The sequence below is a fragment of the Tursiops truncatus genome, chromosome 1 (genome assembly GCF_011762595.2).
Source record: "Tursiops truncatus isolate mTurTru1 chromosome 1, mTurTru1.mat.Y, whole genome shotgun sequence".
In the NCBI taxonomy this organism is placed as follows: domain Eukaryota; kingdom Metazoa; phylum Chordata; class Mammalia; order Artiodactyla; family Delphinidae; genus Tursiops; species Tursiops truncatus.
The window spans coordinates 86,699,019-86,717,569 of NC_047034.1; the positions used below are offsets into that span (position 1 = coordinate 86,699,019).

The 18,551-nt window shown below is 37.9% G+C and overlaps 1 non-coding gene across 1 annotated transcript; it reads right to left on the reverse strand.

Annotated features, from left to right (window-relative positions):
• Window positions 1-12,649: 12,649 nt before the first annotated feature.
• On the reverse strand, window positions 12,650-12,752 carry LOC117309688 (U6 spliceosomal RNA). Its single transcript, XR_004524004.1, has one exon. It is a non-coding gene; the product is annotated as a U6 spliceosomal RNA (small nuclear RNA).
• Between the last annotated feature and the right edge of the window lie 5,799 nt (window positions 12,753-18,551).

Here is an 18,551-nt window from a genome sequence, read left to right on the forward strand (position 1 = left end):
ATGTCTTTTCATGACTTGATAGCTAATTTCTTTTTAGCACTGAATAATATTCTATTGCCTGGATGTACCACAGTGTGTTTATCCATTCACCTACTGAAGGACATCTTGCTTGCTTCCAAGCTTTTGCAATTATGAATAAAATTGCTATAAACCTGTGCACAGGTCTATTTGTGGGCATAAATTTCAACTCCATTAGCTAGGGTGTCTGAGTGACTTCAGTGAGAAGTGGCCCTCTCCCAATAATAAATATGTAACACAAGCAAGAAATAAATCTGTGTTGTTTTCTGCTACTGTAGAATTATCTACTTTATTCTAAAGATGGTGCTCTTATTATCTGTTTAATGTCATTGCAGCATCTGTAATGATGTCCCCTTTTCCATTCCTGTTATTTGCCTTTTCTCTCTGGCTTTCTCTCTCTCTCTCTCCCCCCCCCCCACCCTCTCTTTCTCCTTTCTCCCCACCCCACCCGAAGTCTCACCACCAGAAGTTTGTCTTTTCAAAGAGCATACTTTGGACTTTGCTTATGCTTGTTTTTTATTTTTTAACTTCTGCTCCTTTGTTTAATTTTCTTCCTTCTGCTTTAAAAAAATCTTTACATTTAATTATTTTGCTTCTCTTTTTCTAACTTCTTGAGATGTTAGCTCATTAATTCTCATCTTTTCTCTTTTTCTAATATATGCATTTAAGGCTGTAAATTCTCTCCAAATTGCAGTGCCTTCCCATAGATCATGATATATAGTATTAGTGCTATCATTCAGTTCAAAATATATTCTAATTTATATTTAAAAATTTATATGTAATTTATATTTCTTCTCTGTTCCATGGGTTTCTAGGAAGTGTACTTCTTAAATTCTAAATGAATGGAAGTGCTTTTTTGTCTTTCTTTAGTAGATTTCCAGTCTAAATGGATTATGAGCAAAGGACATATCCTATATATTTTCATTCCTCTGAAATTTTAGATATTTCTCTTGTAAACAATATATAGTTTAACGTTAAAAAAATTCAGTATGATAATTTGTCCTTTGACTAGTTAATATCATTCATTTACATTCAATTTAATTACTTATAAATTAGAGTTTCTTTCTACCCTCTTATTTTGTCCTTTACATTTATCATATATGTTCACTCTTTTTTTTTCTTGACTGCTTTAATTGACTAAATATTATTTTATCATTATTATATTCTCTTGGAAGTTTTAAAATGTTATTTCTCCTCTTATGGTGCCTACCCTAGAAATTATAACATGTACACTTTACTTTTCAAAGTCTGAATTTAAAAAATATTTATCTACCTCTTAGATATACAATGAACATTTTAACTCCATTTATCCTCTTCTTGACTTGTTGTTGTCTAGTGTTTTAAATCTATCTCTTTTTCCACCCCAACAATACATTATTATAATTATTTTATATAGAATCAATGGTCATTTACATTTACCCACATATTTACTACTATTTTTTTCTCCTTGATTCTATTTGTATTTCAGACCTTCCATCTAGGATCACTTTCTTTATGCCTGAAATTTATCCTTTATAATTTTCTTTAATGAGCATCTGCTGATGACAAATTCTCTTGACTTATTTCTCTAAGAACATTCTTATTTCAAATTCAGCACTTTGAAGTCCACTGTCTTTGGAGAGATTTACTACTGATCAATGGTCAATCTGTCATTTCTTCAGAAATAATCTTTCTTTGGCTGCTGTCAAGATTTTTCTGTCTTTGGTTTTCTTCAGTTTTAATATGATAGTCATGACTGTGGATTTATTTTTACTTATCCTTGAAATTAAATGGACCTTTTTAATCTATACATTGGAGCCTTTCATCAATTCTTAGATATATTCTCTTCAAATATTTCCTTTGGCTCATTTCTCTCTATTCCTTCCAGGACTAAAATCAAATGAACTCAAACTGTATTTTATGTATCTCTTGTCCTCTGTACATTTTCTATATTTATATATATCTATGCCACATTCTCAATATATTTTTCTCTTCTATCTTCCTGGTCACATATTTCGTCATTTGTTTGTATTCAATCTGTTACCACATACATCTGTTGAGGTTTTTAATTTCAGTTATTGCCTTTTTTCATTTCTAGATGTTATTTGGTTCTTTTTAAAGTCTGTGTTTTTTTATAGTTTCCTATTTCTGGTAGAAATTTTAACATTTGTGACTTACTTTTATAACATGGTAAACACAATTGATTTAAAACATGTGTCTGAAAAGTTCAACATCTGAACTCTGTCTCTGCTGACTCTGGTTTATGTTGGTTCTTGCTCATGTTATATTGTTGCTTTATTTTTTGGCTCAGAAACTTTGATTACTTACTAGCCATTGTCCTTGAAAAATTATTTTGGGACACTTCCTGAGGCATAAGATGGATTTTCCCTCCTCAATATAGGTTTTTGATTTACCTCTCTTAGGTCTCTGAGCATGTTTAGTTGGGACAACTTCAAACCAAATTTAAGTTCTGTGAGTCATTACTCCACCTAGACCTTGCTTACCTAGTGTGCAACAACATGGGAGACTTGTCTGCTGTTATAACCACACAAGTATGTTTCTTTTTGATTTTCCTGTTCTTTTTCCTTTCCTACTTGGTTCAAAACCACAGCAGTCCATTCCACAAATAATCAGAGTTTGAAGGAAATATAGTGGGTCAACCTCTCTTTTGTTATGACTGAGGGTGTGGTTCAATATAAAAGTCTCCCACAAGACTTTTTCCCCACACCCAAAATATCAAAATGTAAGTACTTGTAGCATTAGTTCATACCTTTGGACATAGGCAACTTTGGTGTTCTAATATTATACTTCTCTTTGCCCATTACTAGAACCACAAATTCTATGGCTGTTTTAAAATTCTTTTCTTTATTTTTACTGGGCATCATCATGCTATGTCTAGGCATGAGTTTCTATTTTCCCTCATGAAAATAATTCATTGGACTTCTTATTTATTAATTGTATTTTCATCATTTCTGGAATACTCTCAGCTGTTATCACTTCAGGTATTGTGTCTACCATGCTTTGTATCTCCTCTCTCTGGAACTCCAGTTACATTTACGTTAGACTCTCTAATTCAGTCCTCATCATTTCTTAACTTCACTTTAATATTTTTCACTCTTTCTGTGTGATACTGTGTTCATTTGCTAGAGTTGCTGGAACAAATTACCGTAAATTTGGTGCCTTCAAACCACAGAAATTTATTCTCTCATGGTTCTGAAGGCTAGAAGTCCAAAATCAAGGTGTCTTCAGGGTTTGCTCCTTCTGGATGCTCTGGGGAAGAATCTGTTCCATGTCACTCTCTTACTTCTTGTGGTTGTTGGCAATTCTTGGTGTTCCTTGGCTTGTAGACCCATCACTCCATTCCCTGCCTCTGACTTTACATGGTCTTTCCTTATGGGTCTTCTCATCTGTATCTGTGTTTCAAATCATCCTCTCCTTTCTCTTATAGAGACAACAGACATTGGATTTAGAGCCCACCCTAAATTTAGGATGAACTCATCTCAAGATTATTAACAATCACATCTGCAAAAACCCTATTTCTCAATAAGGTCATATTCATAGGTGCCAAGGATTTTCTTTAAGATTTATTTATTCATTAATTTATTTACTTTTGGCTGCGTTGGGTCTTAGTTGCAGTGCACGGGATCTTCACTGAGGCATGCAGGATCTTTCATTGCAGCACATTGGCTTCTCTCTAGTTGTGGCGTGTGGGTTTTCTCTTCTCTAGTTGTGGTGTGCAGGCTCCAGGGTCCGTGGACTCTGTAGTGGTGCACGGGTTCCAGAGCATGTGGGCTCTGTAGTTTGTGGCACGCAGGCTCTCTAGTTGAGGTGTGCAAGCTCAGAGGTCGTGGCATGTGGGCTTAGTTGCCTCATGGAATGTGCGATCTTAGTTCCCTGACCAGGGATTGAACCCATGTCCCCTGTATTTTAAGGCAGATTCTTTACCACTGAACCACCAGGGAAGTCCCAGTGGCAAGGATTTGAACATATCTTATTTGGGGACACAATTTAACACACTGCAGCTACATTCTGATTAATCTACTTGTATAAATCTTCCTGTTTATTAATCTATCTTTAGTTGAATCAAATCTGCTGTTCGATGTATTCATTTATGTTTTAAAATTTTCAATTATTAAATTTTCATTATTCAAAATGCTTAGTTTTTTAGATTCTTCTCTGCACATTTTGAAAACCAGTCCTTAATTTTTGTAAATATATAAAAACTTGACTATCTATATTTTGTATCGTTACTGCAATATCTGGAGTTTCATGCATCCTTTCCTATTTTGTTGTTTCTCTTGGTTAAGAGTGCCTTGTTTTCTCATGTGTTTAGTGAATTTTGTCTGAGTAGTTCAATTTCATTGAAAATTTGCTTTTAAAAATTCATGGAAGGGGAAGGCGGAAGATGGCGGAAGAGTAAGACGCGGAGATCACCTTCCTCCCCACAGATACACCAGAAATACATCTACACGTGGAACAACTCCTACAGAACACCTACTGAAGGCTGGCAGAAGACCTCAGACCTCCCAAAAGGCAAGAAACTCCCCACGTACCTGGGTAGGGCAAAAGAAAAAACAGAGACAAAAGAATAGGGACGGCACCTGCACCAGTGGGAGGGAGCTGTGAAGGAGGAAAAGTTTCCACACACTAGGAAGCCCCATCGCGGTCGGAGACTGCGGGAGGCGGAGGGGGGAGGTTCGAAGCTGCGGAGGAGTGCACAGCAACGGGTGCGGAGGGCAAAGCGGGGAGATTCCCGCACAGAGGATCGGTGCCGACCGGCACTCACCAGCCCGAGAGGCTTGTCTGCTCACCCGCCGGCGCGGGCGGGGCTGCGAGCTGAGGCCGGAGCGCAGGGAGAGGACTGGGGTTGGCGGCTTGAACATAGCCTGAAGGGGTAAGTGCACCACAGCTAGCCGGGAGGGAGTCCGGGGAAAAGCCTGCACCTGCCGAAGAGGCAGGAGACTTCTCCTTCCCTCTTTGTTTCCTGGGGCGTGAGGAGAGGGGTTTAAGAGCGCTGCTTAAAGGAACTCCAGAGACGGGCGCGAGCCGCGGCTAAAAGCGCGAACCCCAGAGACGGGCGCGAGCCGCGGCTAAAAGCGCGGACCCCAGAGACGGGCGCGAGCCGCGGCTGAAAGCGCGGAATCCAGAGACGGGCGCAAGCCGCGGCTGAAAGCGCGGAATCCAGAGACGGGCGCGAGCCGCGGCTGAAAGCGCGGATCCAGAGACGGGCGCGAGCCGCGGCTGAAAGCGCGGACCCCAGAGACGGGCGGGAGACGATAAGGCTGCTGCTGCCGCCACCGAGGGGCCTGTGTGCGAGCACAGGTCACTCTCCACACCCCTCTTCTGCGGAGCCCGTGCAGCCCGCCACTGCCAGGTTCCCGGGATCCAGGGACAACTTCCCCGGGAGAGCGCACAGCGCGCCTCAGGCTGGTGCAAAGTCACGCCGGCCTTTGCCACCGCAGGCCCGGCCCGCACTCTGTGCCCCTCCGTCCCCGGCGGCCTGAGTGCGCCAGAGCCCCCAATCAGCGGCTCTTTTAACCCTATCCTGTCTGAGCAAAAAACAGACGCCCTCCAGCAATCTACACGCAGTGGCAGGGCCAAATCCAAAGCTGAGCCCTGGGAGCTGTGAGAACAAAGAAGAGAAAGGGAAATCTCTCCCAGCAGCCTCAGAAGCAACGGATTAAAGCTCCACAATCAACTTGATGTACCCTGCATCTGTGGAATACCTGAATAGACAACCAATCATCCCAAATTAAGGAAGTGGACTTTAGGAGCAAGATCTATGATTTTTTTCCCCCTTTCCTCTTTTTGTGAATGTGTATGTGTTTGCTTCTGTGTGAGATCTTGTCTGTATAGTCTTGCTTCCACCATTTGTCCTAGGGCTCTATCCGTCCATTTTTTTAAAAATTTTTTTTCTTAATAATTAATTTTAATAACGTTATTATACTTTACCTTCGTTCTTTCTTTCTTTCTTTCTTTCTTTCTTTCTTTCTTTCTTTCCGTCCTTCCTTCCCTCCTTTAGACAACGAATCATCCCAAATTGAGGAGGTGGTCTCTGACAGCAAGATTTAGGATTTTTCCCCATTTACCTCTTTTAGTGAGGGTGTATGTGTATGCTTCTCTGTAAGATTTTGTCTGTATAGCTTTGCTTCCAACATTTGTCCTAAGGTTCTTTCCGTCCCTTTTTTTTTTTTTCTAAACAAGAATTTTTTAATTCAATAACTTTATTATACTTTATTTTATTTTTACTGTATCTTCTTTCTTTCTTTCTTTTTTCCTTCTTTCCCTCCTTCCTTCCTTCCTCCCTCCCTCCCTACTTTCTTTCCTTCTTGCCTTCTTTCCTTCTTTGCTTCTTTCTTTCTTTCTTCCTTCCTTCCTACCCTCCTTTCCTTCTTTCTTTCCTCATACTTCTACTAATTCCCTCTACTTTTTCTCCCTTTTATCCTGAGCCGTGTGGATGAAAAGCTTTTGGTGCTCCAGCCAGGAGTCAGGGCTCTGCCTCTGAGGTAGGAGAGCCAACTTCAGGACACTGATCAACAAGAGACCTCCCAGCTCCACATAATATCAAACGGCAAAAATCTCCCAGAGACCTCCATCTTAACACCAGCACCCAGCTTCACTCAACGACCAGCAAGCCACAGTGCTGGAAAACCTATGCCAAACAACTAGCAAAACAGGAACACAAACCCACCCATTAGCAGAGAGGCTGCCTAAAATCATAATAAGGCCACAGACACCCCCAAACACACCACCAGACGTGAACCTGCCCACTAGAGAGACAAGATCCAGCCTCATCCACCACAACACAGGCACTAGTCCTCTCCACCAGGAAGCCTACACAACCCACTGAACCAACCTCAGCCACTGAAGACAGACATCAAAAACAGGAGGAACTACGAACCTGCAGCCTGCAAAAAGGAGACCCCAAACACAGTAAGATAAGCAAAATGAGAAGACAGAAAAACACACAGCAGATAAAGGAGCAAGATAAAAATGCACCAGACCTAACAAATGAAGAGGAAATAGGCAGTCTACCTGAAAGAGAATTCAGAATAATGATAGTAAGGTTGATCCGAAATCTTGGAGATAGAATGGACAAGAGATTGGACAAAATGCAAGAATCAGTTAACAAGGACCTACAAGAACTAAAGATGAAACAAGCAACGATGAACAACACAATAAATGAAATTAAAAGTACTCTAGATGGGATCAATAGCAGAATAACTGAGGCAGAAGGACGGATAAGTGACCTGGAAGATAAAATAGTGGAAATAACTACTGCAGAGCAGAATAAAGAAAAAAGAATGAAAAGAACTGAGGACAGTCTCAGAGACCTCTGGGACAACATTAAACGCACCAACATTCGAATTATAGGGGTTCCAGAAGAAGAAGAGAAAAAGAAAGGGACTGAGAAAATATTTGAAGAGATTATAGTTGAAAACTTCCCTAATATGGGAAAGGAAATAGTTAATCAAGTCCAGGAAGCACAGAGAGTCCCATACAAGATAAATACAAGGAGAAATACGCCAAGACACATATTAATCAAACTGTCAAAAATTAAATACAAAGAAAGCATATTAAAAGCAGCAAGGGAAAAACAAATAACACATAAGGGAATCCCCATAAGGTTAACAGCTGATCTCTCAGCAGAAACCCTACAAGCCAGAAGGGAGTGGCAGGACATACTGAAAGTGATGAAGGAGAAAAACATGCAGCCAAGACTACTCTACCCAGCAAGGATCTCATTCAGATTTGATGGAGAAATTAAAACCTTTACAGACAAGCAAAAGCTGAGAGAGTTCAGCACCACCAAACCAGCTTTACAACAAATGCTAAAGGATCTTCTCTAGGCAAGAAACACAAGAGAAGGAAAAGACCTATAATAACGAACCCAAAACAATTTAGAAAATGGGAATAGGAACATACATATTGATAATTACCTTAAATGTAAATGGACTAAATGCTCCCACCAAAAGACACAGATTAGCTGAATGGATACAAAAACAAGACCCTTATATATGCTGTCTACAAGAGACCCACTTCAGACCTAGAGACACATACAGACTGAAAGTAAGGGGATGGAAAAAGATATTCCATGCAAATGGAAATCAAAAGAAAGCTGGAGTAGCAATTCTCATATCAGACAAAAGAGACTTTAAAATAAGGACTATTAAAAGAGACAAAGAAGGACACTACATAATGATCAAGGGATCGATCCAAGAAGAAGATATAACAATTGTAAATATTTATGCACCCAACATAGGAGCACCTCAATACATAAGGCAAATACTAACAGCCATAAAAGGGGAAATCGACAGTAACACATTCATAGTAGGGGGCTTAAACACCCCACTTTCACCCATGGACAGATCATCCAAAATGAAAATAAATAAGGAAACACAAGCCTTAAATGATACATTAAACAAGATGGACTTAATTGATATTTATAGGACACTCCATCCAAAAACAACAGAATACACATTTTTCTCAAGTGCTCATGGAACATTCTCCAGGATAGATCATATCTTAGGTCACAAATCAAGCCTTGGTAAATTTAAGAAAATTGAAATTGTATCAAGTATCTTTTCTGACCACAACGCCATGAGACTAGATATCAATTACAGGAAAAGATCTGTAAAAAATACAAACACATGTAGGCTAAACAATACACTACTTAATAATGAAGAGATCAATGAAGAAATCAAAGAAGAAACCAAAAAATACCTAGGAACAAATGACAATGGAGACATAACGACCCAAAACCTGTGGGATGCAGCAAAAGCAGTTCTAAGGGGGAAGTTTATAGCAATAGAAGCCCACCTTAAGAAGCAGGAAACATCTCGAATAAACAACCTAACCTTGCACCTCAAGCAATTAGAGAAAGAAGAACAAAAAACCCCAAAGCTAGCAGAAGGAAAGAAATCATAAAAATCAGATCAGAAATAAATGAAAAAGAAATGAAGGAAACAATAGCAAAGATCAATAAAACTATGAGCTGGTTCTTTGAGAAGATAAACAAAATAGATAAACCACTAGCCAAACTCATCAAGAAAAAAAGGGAGAAGACTCAAATCAATAGAATTAGAATAGAAAAAGGAGAGGTAACAACTGACACTGCAGAGATAAAAGAGATCATGAGAGATTACTACAAGCAACTCTATGCCAATAAAATGGACAATCTGGAAGAAATGGACAAATTCTTAGAAATGCACAACCTGCCAAGACTGAATCAGGAAGAAATAGAAAATATGAACAGACCAATCACAAGCACTGAAATTGAAACTGTGATTAAAAATCTTCCAACAAAGAAAAGCCCAGGACCAGATGGCTTCACAGGCGAATTCTATCAAACATTTAGAGAAGAGCTAACACCTATCCTTCTCAAACTCTTCCAAAATATAGCAGAGGGAGGACCACTCCCAAACTCCTTCTACGAGGCCACCATCACCTTGATACCAAAACCAGACAAGGATGTCACAAAGAAAGAAAACTACAGGCTAATATCACTGATGAACATAGACGCAAAAATCCTCAACAAAATACTAGCAAACAGAATCCAACAGCACATTAAAAGGATCATACACCATGATCAAGTGGGTTTTATTCCAGGAATGCAAGAATTCTTCAATATACGCAAATCTATCAATGTGATAAACCATATTAACAAATTGAAGGAGAAAAACCATATGATCATCTCAATAGATGCAGAGAAAGCTTTTGACAAAATTCAACACCCATTTATGATAAAAACCCTGCAGAAAGTAGGCATAGAGGGAACTTTCCTCAACATAATAAAGGCCATACATGACAAGCCCACAGCAAACATCATCCTCAATGGTGAAAAACTGAAAGCATTTCCACTAAGATCAGGAACAAGACAAGGTTGCCCACTCTCACCACTCTTATTCAACATAGTTTTGGAAGTTTTAGCCACAGCAATCAGAGAAGAAAAGGAAATAAAAGGAATCCAAATCGGAAAAGAAGAAGTAAAGCTGTCACTGTTTGCAGATGACATGATCCTATACATAGAGAACCCTAAAGATGCTACCAGAAAACTACTAGAGCTAATCAATGAATTTGGTAAAGTGGCAGGATACAAAATTAATGCACAGAAATCTCTGGCATTCCTATATACTAATGATGAAAAATCTGAAAGTGAAATCAAGAAAACACTCCCATTTACCATTGCAACAAAAAGAATAAAATATCTAGGAATAAACCTACCTAAGCAGACAAAAGACCTGTATGCAGAAAATTATAAGACACTGATGAAAGAAATTAAAGATGATACAAATAGATGGAGAAATATACCATGTTCTTGGATTGGAAGAATCAACATTGTGAAAATGGCTCTACTACCCAAAGCAATCTAGAGATTCAATGAAATCCCTATCAAACTACCAATGGCATTTTTCACAGAACTAGAACAAAAAATTTCATAATTTGTATGGAAACACAAAAGACCCCGAATAGCCAAAGCAATCTTGAGAACGAAAGAAGGAACTGGAGGAACCAGGCTCCCTGACTTCAGACTATACTACAAAGCTATAGTTATCAAGACGGTATGGTACTGGCACAAAAACAGAAAGATAGATCAATGGAACAGGATAGAAAGCCCAGAGATAAACCCATGCACATATGGACACCTTATCTTTGATAAAGGTGGCAGTAATGTACAATGGAGAAAGGACAGCCTCTTCAATAAGTGGTGCTGGGAAAACTGGACAGGTACATGTAAAAGTATGAGATTAGATCACTCCCTAACACCATACACAAAAATAAGCTCAAAATGGATTAAAGACCTAAATGTAAGGCCAGAAACTATCAAACTCTTAGAGGAAAACATAGGCAGAACACTCTATGACATAAATCACAGCAAGATCCTTTCTGACCCACCTCCTAGAGTAATGGAAATAAAAACAAAAATAAACAAATGGGACCTAATGAAACTCCAAAGCTTTTACACAGCAAAGGAAACCATAAACAAGACCAAAAGACAACCCTCAGAATGGGAGAAAATATTTGCAAATGAAGCAACCGACAAAGGATTAATCTCCAAAATTTACAAGCAGCTCATGCAGCTCAATAACAAGAAAACAAACAACCCAATCCAAAAATGGGCAGAAGACCTAAATAGACATTTCTCCAAAGAAGATATACAGACTGCCAACAAACACATGAAAAAATGCTCAACATCATTAATCATTAGAGAAATGCAAATCAAAACTACAATGAGATATCATCTCACACCAGTCAGAATGGCCATCATCAAAAAATCTAGAAACAATAAATGCTGGAGAGGGTGGGGAGAAAAGGGAACACTCTTGCACTGCTGGTGGGAATGTGAATTGGTTCAGCCACTATGGAGAACAGTATGGAGGTTCCTTAAAAAACTACAAATAGAACTACCATATGACCCAGCAATCCCACTACTGGGCATATACCCTTAGAAAACCAAAATTCAAAAAGAGTCATGTACCAAAATGTTCATTGCAGCTCTATTTACAATAGCCCGGAGATGGAAACAACCTAAGTGCCCGTCATCGGATGAATGGATAAAGAAGATGTGGCACATATATACAATGGAATATTACTCAGCCATATAAAGAAACGAAATTGAACTATTTGTAATGAGGTGGATAGACCTAGAGTCTGTCATACAGAGTGAAGTAAGTCAGAAAGAGAGAGACAGGTACCGTATGCTAACACATATATATGGAATTTAAGAAAAAAAAATGTCATGAAGAACCTACGGGTAAAGCAGGAATAAAGACACAGACCTCCTAGAGACGGACTTGAGGTTATGGGGAGGGGGAAGGGTGAGCCGTGACAGGGCGAGAGAGAGTCATGGACATATACACACTAACAAACGTAGTAAGGTAGATAGCTAGTGGGAAGCAGCCGCATGGCACAGGGATATTGGCTCGGTGCTTTGTGACAGCCTGGAGGGGTGGGATAGGGAGGGTGGGAGGGAGGGAGACGCAACAGGGAAGACATATGGGAACATATGTTTATGTATGACTGATTCACTTTGTTATAAAGCAGAAACTAACACACCATTGTAAAGCAATTATACTCCAATAAAGATGTTAAAAAAAAAATTCATGGAGACCTGGTATTATGTGGGTTCCTTCAGAAAGTGTGTACATTTTGTTTCTGCCAGAGCTAAGGATTACATTTTATTTGGAACTACATTAAATTTTTAGTTTGAGAGTTTAAGAATGATTCAGACACTATAAATTTGCACCTTAAGTGCAAATTTAATCTCACACCTAATCCAGATTATGAATTCAGTGTTTTAGGGCTGTTGCTTTCCTCTGCTAAACTGCCAAGTTTCAGACAGATTTTCATGTAATCTTTGGTGAAAGTGAGCAGTATTTCTAGTTCTCTCTTACATTAAGGTGAAACCCTTTGGGGTCTTTGACTTAAATGGGGAAAGATCTCTTCTTATACTCCCCATTTTGAGCAGATCACAAAATTTTCCTCCTGTACTCCATGTGCCATGAGACTACGAAAACTGATACCCAAGTTCACCTAGTTTAGCAAAGGCCCTCAAATTCCTTTTACCTATCTGGTTCACACCATCACTATATCCCTGGATTGAGAATTTCTTACTTTCTTTGCTGCTCAAAAGTGCTTTTTTTTTTTTTTTTTTAATATGGAATGCTTCACAAATTTGTGTATTATCCTTGTGCAGGGGCCATGCTAATCTTCTCTGTATCATTCCAATTTTAGCATGTGTGCTGCCAAAGCAAGCATTCAACAGTGCTCTTAATAAAACATTTTAAAGTTTTTATCTAGTAGCTTAGTTATTTAAAATAAGAAGTTTAGTCTAGTAATATTGTCTGTTGTCTTAACAGAAACAGAAATCCTCTTTTTCTTTTTTAATCAATTTGGATGATTTCTATTATTTTAGAAAATTATCTCCACCACATACATTTAAAAAATTGATTGGTCTAATTTTTTTTTTACCATATTCTCTCAAGGGCTGTAAAATTTTAACTATATCTGTGGTTATGGCCCAATTTTTATTTATAGTTAATTTTTACATTTCCCCTCTCTTTTTCTGATGTGATCAGGCCAATATAATTAATATAGACAAATAGTTGATTAAAAAATGTGATAAGAACTATGGAATTTCTATGAGTGTGTTATGGAGGTAAACACAAGAGACATTTTGTCAAGACTAAATAGGAATATGTATGTAAAGTTCTTAGCACACTGTCTCATACTTGATAAAACCTCAATAGATATTGATGCTGAAAGCTCAGCCTCTGTGCACCAATGCCAAATCGAATCTTGGAGACAGAGTTTTGGTTGAAGTAGAAAAGAATAGCTTTATTGCTTTGCCAGGCAAAGGTGGACACAATGAGCTCCTGCCCCAACAACTATGTGTCCCAACAGGGGAGGATTTGATGAGGAGTTTTATAGCAATGGTTCAAGGGTGAGGTTGCTGATAAGATTAGTGTGTATGCAGCCTCTACTCCTCTAATCTGATCTCAGGTAATCTTCTTGATGAGTTTCTCTGGTTCCTTTAATGTAGCCTCAGGAGGCCTTTCTCTGGTATGCAGAATAATGACATGTTAAAGAGCTTAAAGACATTGTTATGTGCATCCCTTGAGGTGGAACCAGGACCATGCCTTAAGGCTGCACTATTGTTTCCTGGCTGCCCCTCCCTTGTCTTTGCATCCCTTCCTTTCCCGGGTTAACAACTGTTGGAATCTGCCCTTTGGAACTAAGGGAAGGTCATGGAGACGGAGTCAAGAAACGGGAGACAGAAAGGATTTTGTGCCCAGGAGCCCCTCAGGGGTTCTGCTCAATTTCAATATTAAACTTTACAGTATTAAGGAAAGCTTTCTTAGAGAAAGCAGAGGGTAAGGATTGTCCAGACAAAGGGTATCAGTGGATGAGTGCGAAAAGTTTAGTACTGATAAAACTTAGAACAACTAAATAAATTTTAACATAATTAAAGCATAGAATAAAAGAGTGGTAATGGCAGGGGTTGAGGTTGAAGACCTAAGAGTAAAGCATATCATGTAGAGCCTGGTAGGCATAATAAGGAATCTGGACTTTATTCTAAGAGAAACATAGTTATTGAAGGGTTTCAAGCAGGAAAGTCTCCTGATTTTTTTAAAGTAATTTTTTAAATTGTGGTAAAAGTCACATAATATAAAACACATGATTTTAACCATATTTAACTGTACAGTTCAGTGGCACTAAGTACATTCACATTGTTGTGCAAATCTCACCATCATTCATCTCCAGAATTTTTCAACTTCCTAAACTGAAATTTTGTCCTCATTAAACACTAAATCCCCATTCCCCCTCCCCAACCCACCCCTCACCCCTTGGTCCCTGGCATCTTTCAATGTACATTCTGACTCTATGAATTTGACTATTATAGGTACCTCGTATAAGTGGAATGAAACAGTATTTGTCTACACCTAGTGTATATTAGAATGCATTTTTAAGGTTACCTTAAAATATGTCTAACAAACAGATTGTATCTTCTTTTTCTTTTCCCCTGTGCTATACGGGAGGTTCTCATTAGTTATCTATTTTATACATAGTAGTGTATATATATCAATCCCAATCTCCAAATTTATCCCACCCCCCCACCCTTTCCTCCCTTGGTGTCCATATGTTTGTTCTTTATGTCTCTATCTCTATTTCTGCTTTGCAAATAGGTTCATGTTTACTATTTTTCTAAATTCCACATATATGTGTTAATACAATATTTGTTTTTCTCTTGCTGACTTACTTCACCCTGTATGACAGTATCTAGGTCCATCCATGTCTCTGCATATGGCACAATTTTATTCCTTTCTATAGCTGAATAATATTCCATTGTATATATGTACCACAACTTCTTTATCCATTCCACTGTTGATGGATATTTAGGTTGCTTCCATGTCCTGGCAATTGTAAATAGAGCTGCAATGAATATTGGGGTGCATGCATCTTTTGGAATTATGGTTTTCTCTGGGTATATACCCAGTAGTGAGATTGCTGGGTCATATGGAAGTTCTATTTTTAGATTTTTAAGGAACCTGCATACTGTTCTCCATAGTGGCTGTATCAGTTTACATTCCCACCAACAGTGTAAGAGGCTTCCCTTTCTCCACACCCTCTCCAGCACTTATTGTTTGTAGAATTTTTGATGATGGCCATTTTGACCGGTGTGAGGTGATACTTAATTGTAGTTGTGATTTGCATTTCTCTAATAATTAGTGATGTTGAGAATCTTTTCATGTGCCTCTTGGCCATCTGTATGTCTTCTTTGGAGAAATGTCTATTTAGCACTTCCACCCATTTTTTGATTGGGTTGTTTGTTTATTTGATATTGAGCTGCACGTATTATTTGTATATTTGGGACATTAATCCCTTCTCAGCTGCTTCATTTGCGTATACTTTCTCCCATTCTGAGGGTTGTTTTTTCATCTCATTTATGGTTTCCTTTGCTGTGCAAAAGATTTTAAGTTTCATTTCATCCCATTTGTTTATTATTGTTTTTATTTTCATCACTCTAGGAGGTGGTCAAAAAGATCTTGTAATTTATGTCAAAGAATGTTCTGCCTATGTTTTCCTCTAAGAGTTCTGTAGTGTCTGGTCTTACCTTTATGTCTTTAATCCATTTTGGGTTTATTTTTGTGTATGGTGTTAGAGAGTGTCCTAATTTCATTCTTTTACATGTAGCTGTCCAGTTTTCCCAGCACCACTTATTGAAGAGGCTGTCTTTTCTCCACTGTATATTCCTGCCTCCTTTATCAAAGATAAGGTGACCATATGTGTGTTGGTTTCTCTCTGGGCTTTCTATCCTGTTCCATTGATCTATATTTCTGTTTTTGTGCCAGTACCCTACTGTCTTGATTACTGTAGCTTTGTAGTATTGTCTTAAGTCAAGGAGTCTGATTCCTTCACCTCCATGTTTGTTTGTTTGTTTTGTTCTGTTTTGTGTTTTTCTCAAGATTGCTTTGGCTATTTGGGGTCTTTTGTGTTTCCATACAAATTGTAAAATTTTTTGTTCTGGTTCTGTGAAAAATACCATTGGTAATTTGATAGGGATTGCATTGAATCTGTAAACTGCTTTGGGTAATATAATCATTTTGACAAACTTGTTTCTTCCAATCTAAGAATATTGTATATCTCTCCATCTGTTTGTGTCATTTTTGATTTCTTTCAGCAGTATCTTATAGTTTTCTGCATACAGGTCTTTTGCCTCCTTAGGTAATTTTATTCCTAGCTATTTTACTCTTTTTGTTGCAATGGTAAATGGGATTGTTTCCTTAATTTATATTTCTGCTAATTCATTGCTAGTGTATAGGAATTCAAGAGATTTCTGTGCATTAATTTTGTATCCTGCAACTTTACCAAATTCATTGACTAACATCAGTAGTTTTCTGGTGGCATCGTTAGGATTTTCTATGTATAGTATCATGTCATCTGCAAACAGTGACATTTTACTTCTTTTCCAATTTGTATTTCTTTTTCTTCTCTGTTTGCCATGGCTAGGATTTCCAAAACTATGTTGAATAATAGTGTCAAGAGTGGACATCCTTGTCTTGTTCCTGATCTTAGAGGAAATGCTTTCAATTTTTCACCATTGAGAATGATGTTTGCTGTGGGTTTGTCGTATATGGCCTTTATTATGTTGAGGTAGGTTCTCACTATGCCCACTTTCTGGTGAGTTTTTATCATAAATGGGTGTTGAGTTCTTTCAAAAGTTTTTCTGCATCTATTGAGATTATCATATGGTTTTTATCCTTCAGTTTGTTAATATGGTGTATACGTTGTTTGATTTTCATATGGTGAAGAATCCTTGCATTCCTGGGATAAACCCTACTTGATCATGGTGTATGATCCTTTTAATGTGCTGCTTGATTCTGTTTGCTAGTATTTTGTTGAGGATTTTTGCATCTATATTCATCAGTGATATTGGTCTGTAATTTTCTTTTTTCATAGTATCTTCGTCTGGTTTTGGTATCAGGGTGATGGTGGCCTCGTAGAATGAGTTTGGGAGTGTTCCTCCCTCTGCTATATTTTGGAAGAGTTTGAGAAGGATAGGTGCTAGGTCTTCTCTAAATGTTTGATAGAATTCTCCTGTGAAGCCATCTGTTCCTGGGCTTTTGTTTGCTGGAAGATTTTTAATCACAGTCTCAATTTCAGTGCTTGTGATTGGTCTGTTTATATTTTCTCTTTCTTCCTGGTTCAGTCTTGGAAGTTTGTGTTTTTCTGTGAACTTTTCCATTTCTTCCAGGTTGTCCATTTTATTGGCATATAGTTGCTTGTAGTAATCTCTCATGATCCTTTGTATTTCTGCAGTGTCAATTGTTACTTCTTTTTCATTTCTAATTCTATTTTTCTGAGTCTTCTCCCTTTTTTTTCTTGATGACTCTTGTTAAAGGTTTATAAATTTTGTTTATCTTCTCAAAGAACCAGCTTTTAGTTTCATTGATCTTTGCTACTGCTTCCTTTGTTTCTATTTCATTTATCTCTCCCCTAATTTTTATGATTTCTTTCCTTCTACTAACTTTGGGTTTTGTTTGTTCTTCTTTCTCTAGTTCCTTTAGATGTAAGGTTAGATTGTTTATTTGAGATTTTTCTCATATCTTGAGGTAGGATTGTATTGCTATAGACTTCCTTCTTAGGACTGCTTTTGCTGCATCCCAGAGGTTTTGCATGGTTGTGTTTTGTTTGTCATTTGTCTCTAGGTATTTTTTGGTTTCCTCTTTGATTTCTTCAGTGATCTCTTGGTTATTTAGTAACGTATTGTTTAGCCTCCAAGTGTTTGTGTTTTTTAAGCGTTTTTTCCCCCTCTGTAATTGATTTCTAATCTCATAGCATTGTGGTCAGTAAAGATGCTTGATAAGATTTCAATTTTCTTAAATTTACCGAGGCTGGATTTGTGACCCAAGGTGTGATCTATCCTGGAGAATGGTCTGTGTGCACTTGAGAAGAAAGTGTAATCTGCCGTTTTTGGATGGAATGGCCTATAATTATCAATTAAATCTATCTGGTCTATTGTGTCATTTAAAGCTTGTGTTTCCTTATTCATATTCTGTTCAGATGATCTGTCCATTGATATAAGTGAGGTGTTAAAGTCCCCCACTATTATTGTGTTACTGTCAATCTCCTCTTTTATAGCTGTTAGCAGTTGCCTTATGTATTGAGGTGCTCCTATGTTGGGAGCATATATATTTAAAATTGCTATATCTTCTTCTTGGATTGATCCCTTGATCATTATGTAGTGTCCTTCTTTGTCTCTTGTAATAGTCTTTATTTTAAAGTCTCTTTTGTCTGATATGAGTATTGCTACTCCAGCTTTCTTTTGATTTCTATTTGTGTGGAATATCTTTTTCCATCCCTTCACTTTCAGTCTGTATGTGTCCTTAGGTCTGAAGTGGGACTCTTGTACACAGCATATATACAGGTCTTATGTTTGTATCCATTCAGGGAGTCTGTGTCTTTTGGTTGGGGCATTTAATCCATTCACATTTAAGGTAATTATCGATATGTATGTTCCTAGTACCATTTTCCTAATTGTTTTGGGTTTG